Source organism: Bos indicus x Bos taurus, chromosome 5 (genome assembly GCF_003369695.1).
Source record: "Bos indicus x Bos taurus breed Angus x Brahman F1 hybrid chromosome 5, Bos_hybrid_MaternalHap_v2.0, whole genome shotgun sequence".
Classification (NCBI taxonomy): Eukaryota; Metazoa; Chordata; class Mammalia; order Artiodactyla; family Bovidae; genus Bos; species Bos indicus x Bos taurus.
Window position 1 is genome coordinate 83,955,813 of NC_040080.1, and position 17,346 is coordinate 83,973,158.

Here is a 17,346-nt window from a genome sequence, read left to right on the forward strand (position 1 = left end):
TTGAGAAGCAGATGCATAAGGATGACATTTTCCTAGTCAATGACAATTATCAGGAGCCTCTCATCTGATTTTCCTGCCACATTATGTTTCCACAACAGTTCATTGACTTGTCTATAACAGTAAAGCTTGGAGTCAATTAAGGTGTGACAACAAAGGAATTCAATAGAAAACCCAGGGGAATCAAAAGATAAGGTAAGTGTAGATTTTAATTCAGAAGATTTGAGAAAACAGCTGCACAAGAACAACAGCTTTTGATGTGAAGTGGATCTTGACAGAAGCTCAGATCCCTGATATTTCAGTCCTGTTCATTTGTCAACATAAAGGCGAGAGAGAGTCTTATGGGATTAAGCAAACTCCATTGCTAAAAATATAGTTTGACATTTCTTGAATGCACTTGACAAGACTCCACATAAAATTATATCAGCATTCTTTCCAGCTAAGAGAAGATTTTTAAGGGAGGCCAACTTCTTTTATTCAAATTCAAATTTCATCTTTGGTTGCCATGACATCTTAAGAAATTTAATCCTATATTGTTCAGTATTAAATGTTGCATATAGGGTGTTTGAGTATGGATGGAAAATAAACTTTAAAAATGTTATCGTAAAATTAAATTTCATTTGGACACTTTTAAAAGAATGAGCAAAGCCTGTAAAAGTCAATTACAGAGATTCTACACAATAGGAAAAGTGATTATTGACCGTATTGTCAATAGCTGTGTGTGGCTGCCCTGCTCTCTGGTTTCCTTGCTGCTGTACAGCTGGCTGACAGATTGTGGCTAATGTGCAAGCAGAGAAGGTGAGGAGGAGCTAGGGCTGCAGGATACAGGATGGATGCCAGCAGCCTGAGTGACTGGGCCGATGCCTATGTGATAGCCTGTGCTGGTGAGGGGAGACGATCTGTGGCGAACTTCTATCGTGATTGGGGTAATTGAAAGTCAGGGTGAATGAAAAATATTTCATGGAAAGCAGGTACCTGTAGAGCCTCAAAATGCTAAGAGCTCCTCTTCATATATAATTACCATCTTATGTTACTGCCTTAAAATCTCTGCCTTCTTCAATTGTCCATCCCTTCAGAAAATATTATTTGCCAGCTTGTTAGACTTGAGGTCTTGTTCCCTTTTCCTGCAGGAACAACATACTGCAGTGTCCAATCACATTATTTACTTTTTAAAAACCTTTCTCTCTCTCTCTTTTTATTATTTTAAGAAACAAAAGCAAAGTCAGATGGTTTAGTTTTCTAAAATGAATGCAAAGGTGTGAATGGTTAATCAGGCTGAAACAATTGCAGAGCTGTGCTTTTGAAAGCTTACCAAATGTTAGCCCCACTTTCAATGTTAGCATTTTTTTTTCCTAAACCGTGGGTCCATAATTTTTAATGAAGGCTTTACCCATTCATCCTTGAAATTCATAAGTATAATGTGCAGCCAGATAATCACAAGATTTGGTAACAAACTGTGAGTCATGTAATTTCTGCATGCCTACGAATTAGCACTTGATACCCTCAAATTTCAGTGTATTACCTGTTTTCCCTAAACATATCATTAAAAATAAAAATGCTGACAAAATTATTATTAATTACTTGTAAATCTGTTGCAGTCATCAAAAGAATGAACTTAATTGGGATGGTTCTTGAGATACTAAAAGTGACTTGAAAAAAGAATCCAGGCTACCAGATTGCATGGTGAGAAACAAAGTGCTGATGTGGAAATGACAGAGAAGGTACAGAAACAAATGTAGGCAGTTTAGAATAATGTGCATCTCCACCCAGGTTCCTAGTTTCAAATCAGAGAGCGGATGAAAGCACAAAAACCCTGGCCAATGGAAGACTGCGAGAGAAGCGGCAGATTGTAAATTAGCAGGACCGTGCCACTAACCTGCAAAACAACATGACATTTCCTGAAGGTGTTCCAAGGATAAAAATAAAAGACTGAGCATGTGTAAATATCCAAGCTGCTCCCTGGAATAAGGCTCATGCATTTGCAAACAGCATTAACTCTTTTAAATCACCGAATCAGTTATTATCTTAGTGAACATCTAAGTTATTTTGGTCACGTACTTCTCCATATATATATATATATATATATATATATATGTAGTGAAAAGTACAATATTAGTTGTTCAGTCATTTCCAACTCTTTGCAATCCCATGGACTGTAGCCCACCAGGCTCCTCTGTCCATGGGATTTTCCTGGCAAGAACACTGGAGTGGGGAGCCATTCCCCTTTTCAGGGTTCTCCTGCATTGCAGGCAGTTTCTTTACTGCCTAAGCCTCCAGGGAAGCCTCCAAATGAGTGATACATATATTGGACTTCATCCCCAATTCCTGGGTAAATTTGAATTAATCCCAAGCTGGAGCACTGGAAACAGTTATTTGCAAATATTACAGTTGCCATTTAGAAATATGTATATGACCTAAGTTTTCTTTTGCGAAAAACTACCCACCTATATTTAAGAAAAATCTGCCTTGTCAAAAACAGTCCTTGTTTGACTAATCATTTTGTTTCTTTAAGTAATGAATGTATGCAACGTTGGACCCTTGATGAGTCAACATTTCTCTGTGGATACATATCTATGTTTACGTGCTGTTAGAACAGAAGTCACTGTATATAGGAATGTTGCTTTGAAGCAATATTTGCAAAACATGCAAACTTTTGTATCTGTATTTGGGAAAAAAACCAGATTTTTTGTTGCTACTATATTTACTATATATATATATATATATATATATATATATATATATATAGGCTTCCCAGGTAGCTCAATGGTAAAGAATCCACCTGGCAATGCAGAAGATGCAGGAGACACAGATTCAGTTCCTGGGTCAGGAAGATCCCATGGAGGAAGTCATGGCAACCCACTCCAGTATTCTTTCCTGGAGAATCCCATGGACAGAGGAGCCTGATGGGCTGTAATCTGTGGGGCCACAAAAAGAATTGGATACAACTTAGTGAATAAATAACAACAATGTGTGTGTGTGTATACATAATTCATTTTGGAGGAAAGATAGTATATAAAAATCAAGTTTTCTCCCTTACTTTAAAATTTTTTCATTTTGGAAAATAAATTATAAAAGGAAATGATTGGTTAAAGTGCAAAATAATCCATCAATGAGTATTATTTTAATTAAAACTGTTACTTATATTTTAAAATTTTGAGTTGTACATAGTTTTCTACGAATACAACCACTGAATAATATTGGATTTTATTGTACTGTTTATGAAGCTCTTCTGTCAGCACTCTGATTCTAATTGGTGATTCCAAAGAAATTATTGTAGTTGCCATAGTAACAACAATCACATGTAAAACTTATTGCGCTCATGTGCCAGAGCCCCTTCTAAATGTTTTCAGTGAAAGTCTCTCAGTCATGTCCAACTCTTTGCAACCCCTTGGACTATATTGTTCGTGGATGTCTCCAGGCCAGAATACTGGAGTGGGTAACCTTTCCCTTCTCCAGGGAATCTTCCCAACCCAAGGATTGAACCCAAGTCTCCAGCATTGCAGGCAGATTCTTTACCAGCTGAGCCACCAAGGAAGCCCAAGAATACTGGAGTGGGTAGCTTATCCCTCCTCCAGTGGACCTTCCTGACTGAGCAATGGAACTGGGGTCTCCTGCATTGCAGGTGGATTCTTTACCAGCTGAGCTACCAGGGAAGCCCAAAGAATCTTGTTTGAGAGTGAGCATTACATATCCCCTTTCATCAAACTAACCATCTCCCCATTGTTGGTAAATTAAGGTGACTTAAAGTGAAAGTCACTCAATCGTGTCAGACTCTTTGCAACTCCATTGACTATACAGTCCATGAAATTTTCCAGGTCAGAATATTGGAGTAGGCAGCTGTTTCCTTCTCCAGGGCATCTTCCCAACCCAGGGATCAACTAGGTCTCCCACACTGCAGGGGGATTCTTTACCAGCTGAGCCAACAGGGAGGCCCATGAATACTGGAGTGGGTAGTATCCCTTCTCCAGCAGATCTTCCTGACCCAGGAATCAAACTGGGATCTCCTGCATTACAGGTGGATTCTTTACCAGCTGAGCTACCAGGGAAGCCCAAAATATTTTAAATCTATTGATGTATTTAAACCCAGTGCTAATATATATATATGTATTATTACTCCCATTTTACAGTTGAAGAAATGGAGGCATTGTCTGCCAAAGGTTACACAGTTATTAAGTGATTACAACCAAGAAGTTTCATGAGCCTTGGGCAATGGGATAATTATGGATATTGAATAACATCTCATTTACTTGACACCAAAAATAGAATTTCCTCCCATTTTATATTTAATGCAAATAAAAGTTAATTCCTGGAGGTTTGTGATTGTAATGGTGCTTTGATGAAAATGTTTCTGAATGTCTCTGTCTTAATAAACAAAAAATGATAGAGATAAGTTCATCCTTTTTATTCATAGTGAAAATATTGTTGGGTTTGCCAAGGTCTGGGTTCAGATCTCAGTCCTATTACTTAGCTGTTACATGATCTGAGCCTCAGTTTCTGTATTAGTAAAATGAACTGATACCTACATCCTTGTAAAACAATTAGTGTGGAACTTGGGCCGTCATAAATGCTAGCTGTTATTATTTTTATTGCCTTAAACATTTCATTTCCTTAAAAGGAAAGTGAGTGTAATGTCTAGTTTGTAGGGGATTTGTGAATTAAATCAATATAATTGTATATGCTATCATTTCTAAATGCATATGTGTGTGCTGTACTCTAGTACAGTGCTTCACAGTTAAAATTCAATAAGCATATAGATTAAATGGGTTAATGTAGACAAAGCACTTAGAAAAATGCCTACCACATATGGCACATAGGAAGTACTTACTGCCTATTAGTTATTGTTATTGCTATGGTATCATTCAGTTTCCATCCTTCAGTTTGTGCTCCTGTTATATTGTTCCCTATTCCCTGTTGATCCATGGTTAGGATAGATTAATTCATTCATTAAATTTTGTTATTTGTTTTCATTTGCTAAGTCATGTCCTACTCTTTGTGACCCCATGGACTACATCATGCCAGGCTTTCCTATCTTTTTTTTTTTTTTAAGTATTTTCATCAATTCATAGCTTTTTTTTAAACTTATTTATTTTAATTAGAGGCTAATTACTTTACAATATTGTATTGGTTTTGCCATACATCAACATGAATCCGCCACAGGTGTACACGTGTTCCCAATCCTGAACCCCTCTCCCACCTCCCTCCGCATACCATCCCTCTGGGTCATCCCAGTGCACCAGCCTCAAACATACTGTATCCTGCATCGAACCTGGACTGGTGATTTGTTTCTTATATGATATTATACATGTTTCAATGCCATTCTCCCAAATCATCCCTCCCCGCCCCCGCCCCCACCCCCCGCCAAACCGAGTCCAAAAGACTGTTCTATACATCTGTGTCTCTTTTGCTGTCTCGCTTACAGGGTTATCGTTACCATCTTTTTAAATTCCATATATATGCGTTAGTATACTGTATTGGTGTTTTTCTTTCTGGCTTACTTCACTCTGTATAATAGGCTCCAGTTTCATCCACCTCATTAGAACTGATTCAAATGTATTCTTTTTAATGGCTGAGTAGTACTCCATTGTGTATATGTACCACAGCTTTCTTATCCATTCATCTGCTGATGGATATCTAGGTTGCTTCCATGTCCTGGCTATTATAAACAGTGCTGTGATGAACATTGGGGTGCACGTGTCTCTTTCCCTTCTAGTTTCCTCAGTGTGTATGCCCAGCAGTGGGATTGCTGGGTCGTATGGCAGTGCTCTTCCCAGTTTTTTAAGGAATCTCCACACTGTTCTCCATAGTGGCTGTACTAGTTTGCATTCACACCAACAGTGTAAGAGGATTCCCTTTTCTCCACACCCTCTCCAGCATTTATTGCTTGTAGACTTTTGGATAGCAGCCATTCTGACTGGAGTGAAATGGTACCTCATTGTGGTTTTGATTTGCATTTCTCTGATAATGAGTGATGTTGAGCATCTTTTCATGTTTTGTTAGCCATCTGTATGTCTTCTTTGGAGAAATGTCTGTTTACTTCTTTGGCCTATTTTTTGATTGGGTCATTTATTTTTCTGGAATTGAGCTGCAGGAGTTGCTTGTATATTTTTGAGATTAGTTTGTCAATTTGGTATTATTTTCTCCCTTTCTGAAGGCTGTCTTTTCACCTTGCTTATAGTTTCTTTTGTTGTGCAGAAGCTTTTAATTTTAATTAGATCCCATTTGTTTATTTTTGCTTTTATTTCCAATATTCTGGGAGGTGGGTCATAGAGGATCCTGTTGTGATTTATGTCGGAGAGTGTTTTGCCTATGTTCTCCTCTAAGAGTTTTATAGTTTCTGGTCTTACGTTGAGATCCTTAATCCATTTTGAGTTTATTTTTGTGTATGGTATTAGAAAGTGTTCTAGTTTCATTCTTTTACAAGTGGCTGACCAGTTTTCCCAGCACCACTTGTTAAAGAGATTGTCTTTTCTCCATTGTATATTCTTGCCTCCTTTGTCAAAGATAAGGTGTCCATAGGTGAGTGGGTTTATCTCTGGGCTTTCTGTTTTGTTCCACTGATCTATATTTCTGTCTTTGTGCCAGTACCATACTGTCCTGATGACTGTAGCTTTGTAGTAGAGTCTGAAGTCAGGCAAGTTGATTCCTCCAGTTCCATTCTTCTTTCTCAAGATTGGTTTGGCTATTCGAGGTTTTTTGTATTTCCATACAAATTGTGAAATTATTTGTTCTAGCTCTGTGAAAAATACCGTTGGTAGCTTGATAGGGATTGCATTAAATCTATAGCTTGCTTTGGGTAGTATACTCATTTTCACTATATTGATTCTTCCGATCCACGAACATGGTATATTTCTCCATCTATTAGTGTCTTCTTTGATTTCTTTCACCAGTGTTTTATAGTTTTCTATATATACGTCTTTTGTTTCTTTAGGTAGATATATTCCTAAGTATTTTATTCTTTTCGTTGCAATGGTGAATGGAATTGTTTCCTTAATTTCTCTTTCTGTTTTCTCATTATTAGTATATAGAAATGCAAGGGATTTCTGTGTGTTGTTTTTATATCCTGCAACTTTACTATATTCATTGATTAGCTCTAGTAATTTTCTGGTGGAGTCTTTAGGGTTTTCTATGTAGAGGATCATGTCACCTGCAAACAGTGAGAGTTTTACTTCTTCTTTTCCAGTTTGGATTCCTTTTATTTCTTTTTCTGCTCTGACTGCTGTGGCCAAAACTTCCAAAACTATGTTGAATAGTAGTGGTGAAAGTGGGCACCCTTGTCTTGTTCCTGACTTTAGGGGAAATGCTTTCAATTTTTCACCATTGAGGATAATGTTTGCAGTGGGTTTGTCATATATAGCTTTTATTATGTTGAGGTACGTTCCTTCTATTCCTGCTTTCTGAAGAGTTTTTATCATAAATGGATGTGAATTTTGTCAAAGGCTTTCTCTGCATCTATTGAGATAATCATATGGCTTTTATTTTTCAATTTGTTAAAGTGCTGTATTACATTGATTGATTTGTGGATATTGAAGAATCCTTGCACCCTGGGATAAAGCCCAGTTGGTCATGGTGTATGATCTTTTTAACGTGTTGTTGGATTCTGTTTGGTAGAATTTTGTTAAGGATTTTTGCATTTATGTTCATCAGTGATATTTGCCTGTAGTTTTATTTTTTTGTGGGATCTTTGTCAGGTTTTGGTATTAGGGTGATGGTGGCCTCATAGAATGAGTTTGGAAGTTTACCTTCCTCTGCAATTTTCTGGAAGAGTTTCAGTAGGATAGGTGTTACCTCTTCTCTAAATTTTTGGTAGAATTCAGCTGTGAAGCCGTCTGGACCTGGGCTTTTGTTTGCTGGAAGATTTCTGATTAGTTTCATTTTCCTTGTTAAGATTTTCTATTTCTTCCTCGTTCAGTTTTGGAAAATGGTACTTTTCTAAGAATTTGTCCATTTCTTCCATGTTGTCGATTCTATTGGCATATAATTGCTGATAGTAGTCTCTTATGATCCTTTGTATTTGTGTGTTGTCTGTTGTGATCAGGCTTTCCTATCCTTCTCTATCTATCTCCTGGAGTTTGCTCAAATTGATTTCCATTGAATTGGTGATGGTATCTAACCCTCTCATCCTCTGCTGTCCCCTTCTCCTTTGCATTCAATCTTTCCCAGCATTAGGGTCTTTTCCAATGGGTCAGCTCTTCACATCAGGTGGCCAAAGTATTGGAGCTTCAGCACCAATCCTTCCAATGAATATTCAGGGTTGATTTCTTTTAGGATTGACTGGCTTGATCTCTTTGCAGTCCAAGAAACTCTTGAGTCTTCTCCAGCACCACAATTCAAAGGCATCAATTCTTCAGGCCTCAGATTTCTCTGTGGTCTAACTCTTAGATCTGTACATGACTACTGGAAAAACCATAGCTTTGACTATAGGGATCTTTGTTGGCAAAGTGATGTCTCTGCTTTTTAACATGCTCTCTAAGTTTGTCATAGCTTTCCTTCCAAGGAGCAAGCATCTTTTAATTTCATGGCTGCAGTCACTATCCACAGTGATTTTGGAGCTCAAGAAAATAAAATCGGTCACTTCTTTCACTTTTTCCCCTTCTATTAGCCATGAAGTAATGGGACAATATGCAGTGATCTTAGTTTTTTGAATGTTGAGTTTTAAGCCAGCTTTTTTAACTCTCTTCTTTCACTCTCATCAAGAGACTCTTTAGTTCCTCTTCAGTTTCTATCCTTAGAATGGTGTCATCTGAATATCTGAGCTGTTGATATTTCTCCTGGAAATCTTGATTTCAGCTTGTGATTCATCCAGCCTGGCATTTTGCATGATGTACTCTACATAGAAGTTAAAAAAGCAGGTGACAATATACAGCTTTGTCATACCCTTTCCCTATTTTGAACCAGTCAGTTGTTCAGTATCCAGTTCTAATCTGTTGTTTCTTGACTGGCACATAGGTTTCTTAGGAGGTAGTTAGGGTGGTCTGATAGTCCCATCTCTTTAGGAATTTTTCAGTTTGTTCTGATTCATACTTGTTCCAGGTAATGTGTTAGATCCTTATCACCAAGATCCATAATTCAAGAAGGTGAGAATTAAGTGGTGAGGAAGGTATTGAGATCAGTTTTTGGTTGAGGTGTCTATGGGACATCCAGGTATAAGAGTGAGTCAGCAGTTGAATACAGAAGTTAAATTGGGCTCTAAACAGCTCTTTGCGAGTCATCAGAATTTGCCTATTATTTGAAACCATGAAAGAGAATTTAAAGAATAAGAAAAGGAGTATGCTGTATTTGAGCTCCAGAAAATAGACTTTTGTCTTCCAGTTGTTATTTGTAGCATTAAGATGGAGTGAATGAATGCACAGATGATATTATGAGAGTTCTCAGATTGAATAAATACTGATCACTCAGAGACTTGAGGACATGTTCCATTTAAAGCATCTCTGATGTTGTCTTGCCTCTGTTTCGTAAGTGTAGACTAATATGCACCTAGTTGTGCAGTCATCTCCATTGGTATTATAGACTTGCCTTTCTCAAAATTCAGTATTGAATCATAGATTAAAAACAAGCAGCCTTTTCCAAGTTATTTTTGTACCCAAGGGAATCTTCACTGATGCTATCTGTATATTTTGACTGGTCAGCAGCACTGGGTAAATACATGTAGTTAATTTCTGTTTTGCCATTTCAAGGATTAAAGACACTTCCTGACCAGTCTCAGCCCTCTTTTCTGGCTCACTTACCTTCTTACAGAAGGCATTTGCCAGTTGAAGAAATAAGCTAGAAAACTTTAGAGATGGCTTGCTACAAAGTTTACATGTTCCTCTTGGGAAGAAAAGAGAGCAATTTAGCAAATTCCTAAGGTTTGCATTTAAACAGAAACCTAGATACCAGCACATTTAAGAAATAAGATTAAAATTCTTCAGCAGTATGGGCATCATTTTTGAATTGCTCACCAAGGCTTTTCAAACATCCTTAATACCTATGTCTACAAGATGATTCCATGACATAACATCTAGGGATATGGAGAGCTTAAAAAATGCTCTAAAACCTTCATTTTTTTTTTTTTTTTTAGAAAGAGCTCTACATTTATCTAGTAATAGAATAGAATTTCTGTCTTTATTGGAGTCTGCATTTCTGAAATGATCTTTCATGGAAATTTCAAGAAGGTAATAGAATCAGTCTGTAAATAAGCTCTTATCTTTGCATGCTTTGCTTTAGAAGCATTAGGTAAATGTGTTACACCTTTGAAAGTACAGTGATAAAGATTTTTGATAGTCATCAGTTTTGTGCATTTATAGCATTTATAGCATTGAGTATGAAAAGAGAAAAGCTGTCTTTATTTTAAACTAGAATGATGTTTAGAAAAACTATTTTATGACTCCGCCCAGAAGGAAATGATGAGCATCATTAAGCTATATTAATTTTAAACCTTGTTGGATTGCCATTGATTAACTAGTATTCAGAAATGGGAGCTGTAAAATGTAACATTCTAGGTAGCATCGTGATTACTTTTGTTTTAAGACAAGCATATCTAATCTTCTAATGGTATTTAGCATCATTGAAGCCACTCCTCATAATTCACCAAGTCACCTGGATTTGTTTCTGAAGCATTTTCTTATTTCACTTAGTGCTGAGCCCTAGATTGGAATAGCCTCTTGTTTTTCTCCCTTCCCAAATGAGAGAATCCCAAGTTAATTGAATTGGCTCCCAAGACTCCTGGGGGCATAGGCAGGAGCTAGGGTGGGTTTGGGCATAAGGTCTCCTCCATCATCCATGGATACCACAATGAAATGAGGGAGACTAGAGAGATCTCAGCACCAGGGGGTCAAAATGTAATCCAAAGGCACAGAATCATGCCATTCTGAGCAAATGGGCAAAAGCCCTGGTCAAAGACAGTAGGATGGAAATGTAGAATAATAGTTTTGACATGGAAAGAATAACCTAAGAAAATGCCTTAATAAAGAGATTTCTGAATTAAGAGACTGGCAATTTTAGCTGTGGTTGAGTGGGCAGTTAGAGCAGCAGAAATGAATACAGTGACACTGTCTGTATTCTGAGAATTGCTTAAGCTAAGCAATTCTGGATGTTACGTTAAACCATCTTCATGGTTAGTAGCACTAAGAACTTCAGTTGAGCTTTTTTTTGTTTTAAGTGAATCTGTAAAAATGAATATTTAGGGGAGGTATATCAGTATACTTTGTGGAAGAAGTGAAGCTTCACATTGTCTTTGGACCAGAGTCAACTTGAATCTCCTTACTAAGAATAGTCTCCTGGGGAAACCAGCCTAAACATTGAAAATGCTTGCATTTGGGCAAGTTGTCTGTATGGGGTGAATTACACAAGCCCTGTTGGTTTCTAGATGGACAAATCAAATTATCTGAAGTAAACATGTAATACTACTTAAGTGGTCATGCTGCTATAAGCCTTGCAGTTAAAAAACTATTAGCCCTCTAGTCAGACTATGTTCACACAGATTTAAGCATTTGGCAAAATCTTCCTCATTGAATGGTTAAGAGCAGTTTCTACACAAAATTCTCCAAGTTGTCTGTCTTTGAAATTAGCCTTCTTACCCAAATTTACAAAGAATAGCAAGAAGAGATAAGAAAGCCTTCTTCAGCGATTAATGCAAAGAAATAGAGGAAAACAACAGAATGGGAAAGACTAGAGATCTCTTCAAGAAAATCAGAGATACCAAAGGAACATTTCATGCAAAGATGGGCTTGATAAAGGACAGAAATGGTATGGACCTAACAGAAGCAGAAGATGTTAAGAAGAGATGACAAGAATACACAGAAGAACTGTACGACCCAGATAATCACGATGGTGTGATCACTGACCTAGAGCCAGACATCCTGGAATGTGAAGTCAAGTGGGCCTTAGAAAGCATCACTACGAACAAAGCTAGTGGAGGTGATAGAATTCCAGTTGAGCTCTTTCAAATCCTGAAAGATGATGCTGTGAAAGTGCTGCACTCAATATGCCAGCAAATTTGGAAAACTCAGCAGTGGCCACAGGACTGGAAAAGGTCGGTTTTCCTTCCAATCCCAAAGAAAGGCAATGCCAAAGAATGCTCAAACTACCACACAATTGCACTCATCTCACACGCGAGTAAAGTAACGCTCAAAATTCTCCAAGCCAGTCTTCAGCAATATGTGAACCGTGAACTTCCTGATGTTCAAGCTGGTTTTAGAAAAGGCAGAGGAACCAGAGATCAAATTACCAACATCTGCTCGATCATGGAAAAAGCAAGAGAGTTCCAGAAAAACATCTATTTCTGCTTTATTGACTATGCCAAAGCCTTTGACTGTGTGGATCACAATAAACTGTGGAAAATTCTGAAACAGATGGGAATACCAGAACACCTGACCTGCTTCTTGAGAAATTTGTATGCAGGTCAGGAAGCAACAGTTAGAACTGGACATGGAACAACAGACTGGTTCCAAAAAGGAAAAGGAGTACGTCAAGGCTGTATATTGTCACTCTGTTTATTTAACTTATATGCAGAGTACATCATGAGAAATGCTGGACTGGCAGAAACACAAGCTGGAATCAAGATTGCTGGGAGAAATATCAATAACCTCAGATACGCAGATGACACTACCCTTATGGCAGAAAGTGAAGAGGAACTCAAAAGCCTCTTGATGAAAGTGAAAGAGGAGAGTGAAAAAGTTGGCTTAAAGCTCAACATTCAGAAAACGAAGATCATGGCATCCGTTCCCATTACTTCGTGGGAAATAGATGGGGAAACAGTGGAAACAGTGTCAGACTTTATTTTGGGGGGCTCCAAAATCACTGCAGATGGTGACTGCAGCCATGAAATTAAAAGACGCTTACTCCTTGGAAGGAAAGTTATGACCAACCTAGATAGCATATTCAAAAGCAGAGACATTACTTTGCCAACAGAGGTTCATCTAGTCAAGGCTATGGTTTTTCCTGTGATCATATATGGATGTGAGAGTTGGACTGTGAAGAAGACTGAGCACCGAAGAATTGATGCTTTTGAACTATGGTGTTGGAGAAGACTCTTGAGAGTCCCTTGGACTGCAAGGAGATCCAACCAGTCCATTCTGAAGGAGATCAGCCCTGGGATTTCTTTGGAAGGAATGATGCTGAAGCTGAAACTCCAGTACTTTGGCCACCTCATGCGAAGAGTTGACTCATTGGAAAAGACTGTGATGCTGGGAGGGATTGGGGGCAGGAGGAGAAGGGGACGACAGAGGATGAGATCGCTGGATGGCATCACTGACTCAATGGATGTGAGTCCGAGTGAACTCCGGGAGTTAGTGATGGACAGGGAGGCCTGGCTTGCTGCGATTCATGGGGTCACAAAGAGTTGGACACAACTGACTGACTGATCTGATCTGATCCTATTGAATGTGAAGTATTTCATTGTGGATTTAATTTACATCTCCCTAATGATTAGTGATGTTGAGAATCTTTTCCTGTGCTTATTGACTATCTGATATCTCCTTTGGAGAAATGTCTACTTATGTCCTTTAACCATGTTTAATCAGATCGTCTTCCCTGGGGCTTCCCTGGTGGCTCAGACAGTAAAGAATCTGCCTTGCAATGCAGGAATCATGGGATCGATCCCTGGGTCAGGAAGATCCTCTGGAGAAGAATACTCCAGTATTCTTGCCTGAACCCCATGGACAAAGGAGCCTGATGGGCTATAGTCCATGGAGTCGCAAAGAGTCAGACAGGACTGAGTGACTTTCACATTCACTTTCCTGTTACTAAGTTGTAGAAGTTCTTGATATATTTTGGATATGAAACCATTGTAGAAATATGTTGTGAAAATATTTTCTCCCATTCCATGAGTTTCCTTTTCACTGTTGATATTGTCCTTTTATACACAAAAGTTTTTAATTATGATGAAGTACAATTTATCATTTTTTTGTTTTGTTGTTGTGCTTCAAGTGTCATAACCAAGAAATCATTGTCAAATCCAGTGTCATGAAGCTTTTCTCCTATTTTTTTCCTCTAAAATTTTAATGTTTAAGCTCTTACATGTTTAGGTTTTTTTTTATTTAGAGTTAATTTTTGTATGAGATACAAGGAAAGGGTCTGACTTCACTCTTCTACATGTGATGTCCAGTTTTGTCAACACTGTCCTTTCACTGTTGATGGTCTTGGCATCTTTTTCAAAAATCACTTGACCATATATGTGAGAGTTTATTTCTGAACTCTCTAGTCTATTCCATTGGTCTATGTCTGTCTGTATGCCATGATAAATTATTTTAATTGCTATAGTTTTGTAGTAGTTTTTGAAATCAGAAAATATAAGACTTCAACTCCATTTTTCTTTTTAAAATGAATTTTTGTGTAGAAATATGCACATTCATTTTAGGCCAATAAGGTCTAAAAAAGAACCAAGTAAGATTTTTTCTACCTTCTGGAGGGAAAACCAGTAAAATTTATATCCTGATGGATCAATGCACTCTTTTCCCTGTGAGTTAATTTTTTTGTTTGTTTATTTTAAACTATTTTTTTTTTTTTTGGAAATAATTTTAGGCTGACAAAAGAGTTTCAAAAATAATACAGAGAGTATCTTTCTATCCTCCAATCCACTTCCCCTAATATTAATGTCTTATATAACCATAATTCACTTATATGAAAGAGAAAATTAACATTAGTATAACATTATTAACTAAACACAGATCTTATTTGAATTTAATCAGTTTTTCTGCCAGTGCCTCTTTCTGTTCCAAGATTTGATCCAGAATTTCACATTTTCTCTTTGTAATTGACAAAAAAGAAAAAAAACTTTGAGGATATAACTTTGTGGTTGTTGTTCAGTCACTAAGTCATGTCTGACTCTTTGCAACACACCTGGCTTCCCTGTCCTTCACCATCTCTTGGAATTTGCTCAAACTCATGTTTGTTGAGTTAGTGATGCCATCCAACCATCTCATCCTCTATCACCCTCTTCAACTCCTGCCCTCAATCTTTTCCAGCAGTGGGGTCTTTTTCCAATGAGTCTGCTCTTTGCATATGGTGGCCAAAGTATTGGAGCTTCAGCTTCAGCATACGTCCTTCCAATGAATGTTCAGTGTTGATTTCCTTTAGGACTGACTGGTTTGATTTCCTTGCCGTCCAAGGGACTCTTGAGAATCTTCTTCAGCACCACAGTTCTAAAGCAACAATTCTTAAGTGCTCAGCCTTCTTTATGGTTGAAATTTCACATCCGTACATGACTACTGGAGAAACCATAGCTTTGACTATATGGACCTTTGTCAGCAAAGTGATATTTTTGCTTTTTAATCCACTATTGAGGTTTGTCATAGCTTTCCTTCCAAGGAGCAAGCTTCTTTTAATTTCGTGGCTCGAAATATAACTTTCAGTTCAGTTCAGTCGCTCAGTCGTGTCCGACTCTTTGTGACCCCATGAATCGCAGCATGCCAGGCCTCCCTGTCCATCACCAACTCCAGGAGTTCACTCAGACTTAATTCCATCGAGTCAGTGAGGCCATCCAGCCATCTCATCCTCTGTTGTCCCCTTCTCTTCCTGCCCCCAATCCCTCCCAGCATCAGAGTCTTTTCCAATGAGTCAACTCTTAAGACAACACAAATACTTCTATTTCTCTTCAAACTTTTGCCCAGTCTTTTTAGCATCCATTAGTGGATTTTGCCTGAAGCAATTATTACTGTGGTATTTGCCTAGTGGCAATTTTATATTTCCCTCATTTCCTTTTATATTCATTGATTGGACTTCTTTTGAAAGGGAGAACTATCCCTCCTTCCCCCATTTATTTATTTAGATTGCATTTTTTAAGCCTCTTAATACAGTTTTCTTGCCTGGAAAATCACATGGACCAAGGAGCCTGGTAGGCTACAGTCCATGGGGTCACAAAGAGTCGGACACGACTAAGCAACTTCACTTTCACTTTCAATACAGTTAGCCAACTTGATTCCTAAGAGATTTTGCTCGTTATGCTTATTAGCAATGGTATTTAATAAGTAATAAAAATGTTTTGCTCCTTCAGTGGGCTAACACGTCTCCTTCTTGAGAGGCTCTCTCTGAATACCACATCTGTGCAGGACTCCCCCAACTCTAATAGTCTCTGTTTTAAAAGCTGAGCACTATGATAGAGAATATCAGGGGATGGTAACTTAGAGGTATTGGTCAGAGATAGTAAAATATTTGCTCAGACCGGAAGTTTGAGGAAGAATCAGGCAGTGAGAAAGTGGAGGGAAGAGTATTCCAAGCAGAGGAAACAATGTGCACAAAGGCCTGAGGCAGCCAAGTCATTGGTGGATTCAGTGGACTCAAGGAAGACCAGTGTGGTTGGAGCATAGTGGGCCAGGCAGAAGTGCTTAGGAGATGAAGTTGGGTGGTAAGCAGTGGCCACATCAGGCAGTCTTGAAGACTGTTTGAAAGGATGGCTTTTGCACAAGGCACAGTGGAAAACCATTGAGGGACAGTTTTCAGAGGTTGTTTCAGCATTGTCAATTCTGTTACTAATTGTATTTATTTCCTAGAGCTGCAATAATAAAGAATTACAAAATAGAAGGTTTAAAAATAACTATTCTCCCACAGTTTTGGAGGCTAGAAAACTGAAATCAAGGTGTTGGCAGCATCATGTTCCCTTTGAAGAACCTAGAGTAGGATCTTGCCTTTTCCTAGCTTCTGGGGGCTCTAGGCATTCTTTGGCTTGTGGCATAATACTTTCTCATTTCTGCCTCCACCTTCACATGACTGACTTTTCCCCTTGTATCTTTATATCTTTATAAAGTAGCCCTTCTCCATCACCCTGTGTCTCTTTCTGCTTCCTAAAAGGATGCCAGTCATAATGGGTTAAGGACTAACTAACCCTATTCCATAGTTCATCAGGCACTCTATCTATCATATCTAGGCCCTTAAATCTATTTCTCACTTCCAATGTATAATCATAAGGGATTTGATTTAGGTCATACCTGAATGGTCTAGTGGTTTTCCCTACTTTCTTCAATTTCAGTCTGAATTTGGTAATAAGGAGTTCATGGTCTGAGCCACAGTCACCTCCTGGTCTTGTTTTTGCTGACTGTATAGAGCTTCTCCATCTTTGGCTGCAAAGAATATAATCAATCTGATTTTGGTATTGACCATTTGGTGATGTCCATGTGTAGAGTCTTCCCTTGTGTTGTTGGAAGAGGGTGTTTGCTATGACCAGTGCATTTTCTTGGCAAAACTCTATTAGTCTTTGCCTTGCTTCATTCCGTATTCCAGGGCCAAATTTGCCTGTCACTCCAGATGTTTCTTGACTTCCTACTTTTGCATTCCAGTCCCCTATAATGAAAAGGACATCTTTTTGGGGTGTTAGTTCTAAAAGGTCTTGTGGGTCTTCATAGAACCATTCAACTTCAGCTTCTTCAGCGTTACTGG

General features: G+C 38.2%; 1 protein-coding gene across 4 annotated transcripts in view; it reads left to right on the forward strand.

Annotated features, from left to right (window-relative positions):
- The window catches only part of TMEM117 (transmembrane protein 117), a 611,331-nt gene that overhangs the window by 325,603 nt on the left and 268,382 nt on the right, over positions 1-17,346 (forward strand). The gene's annotated exons all lie outside the window — the stretch shown is intronic.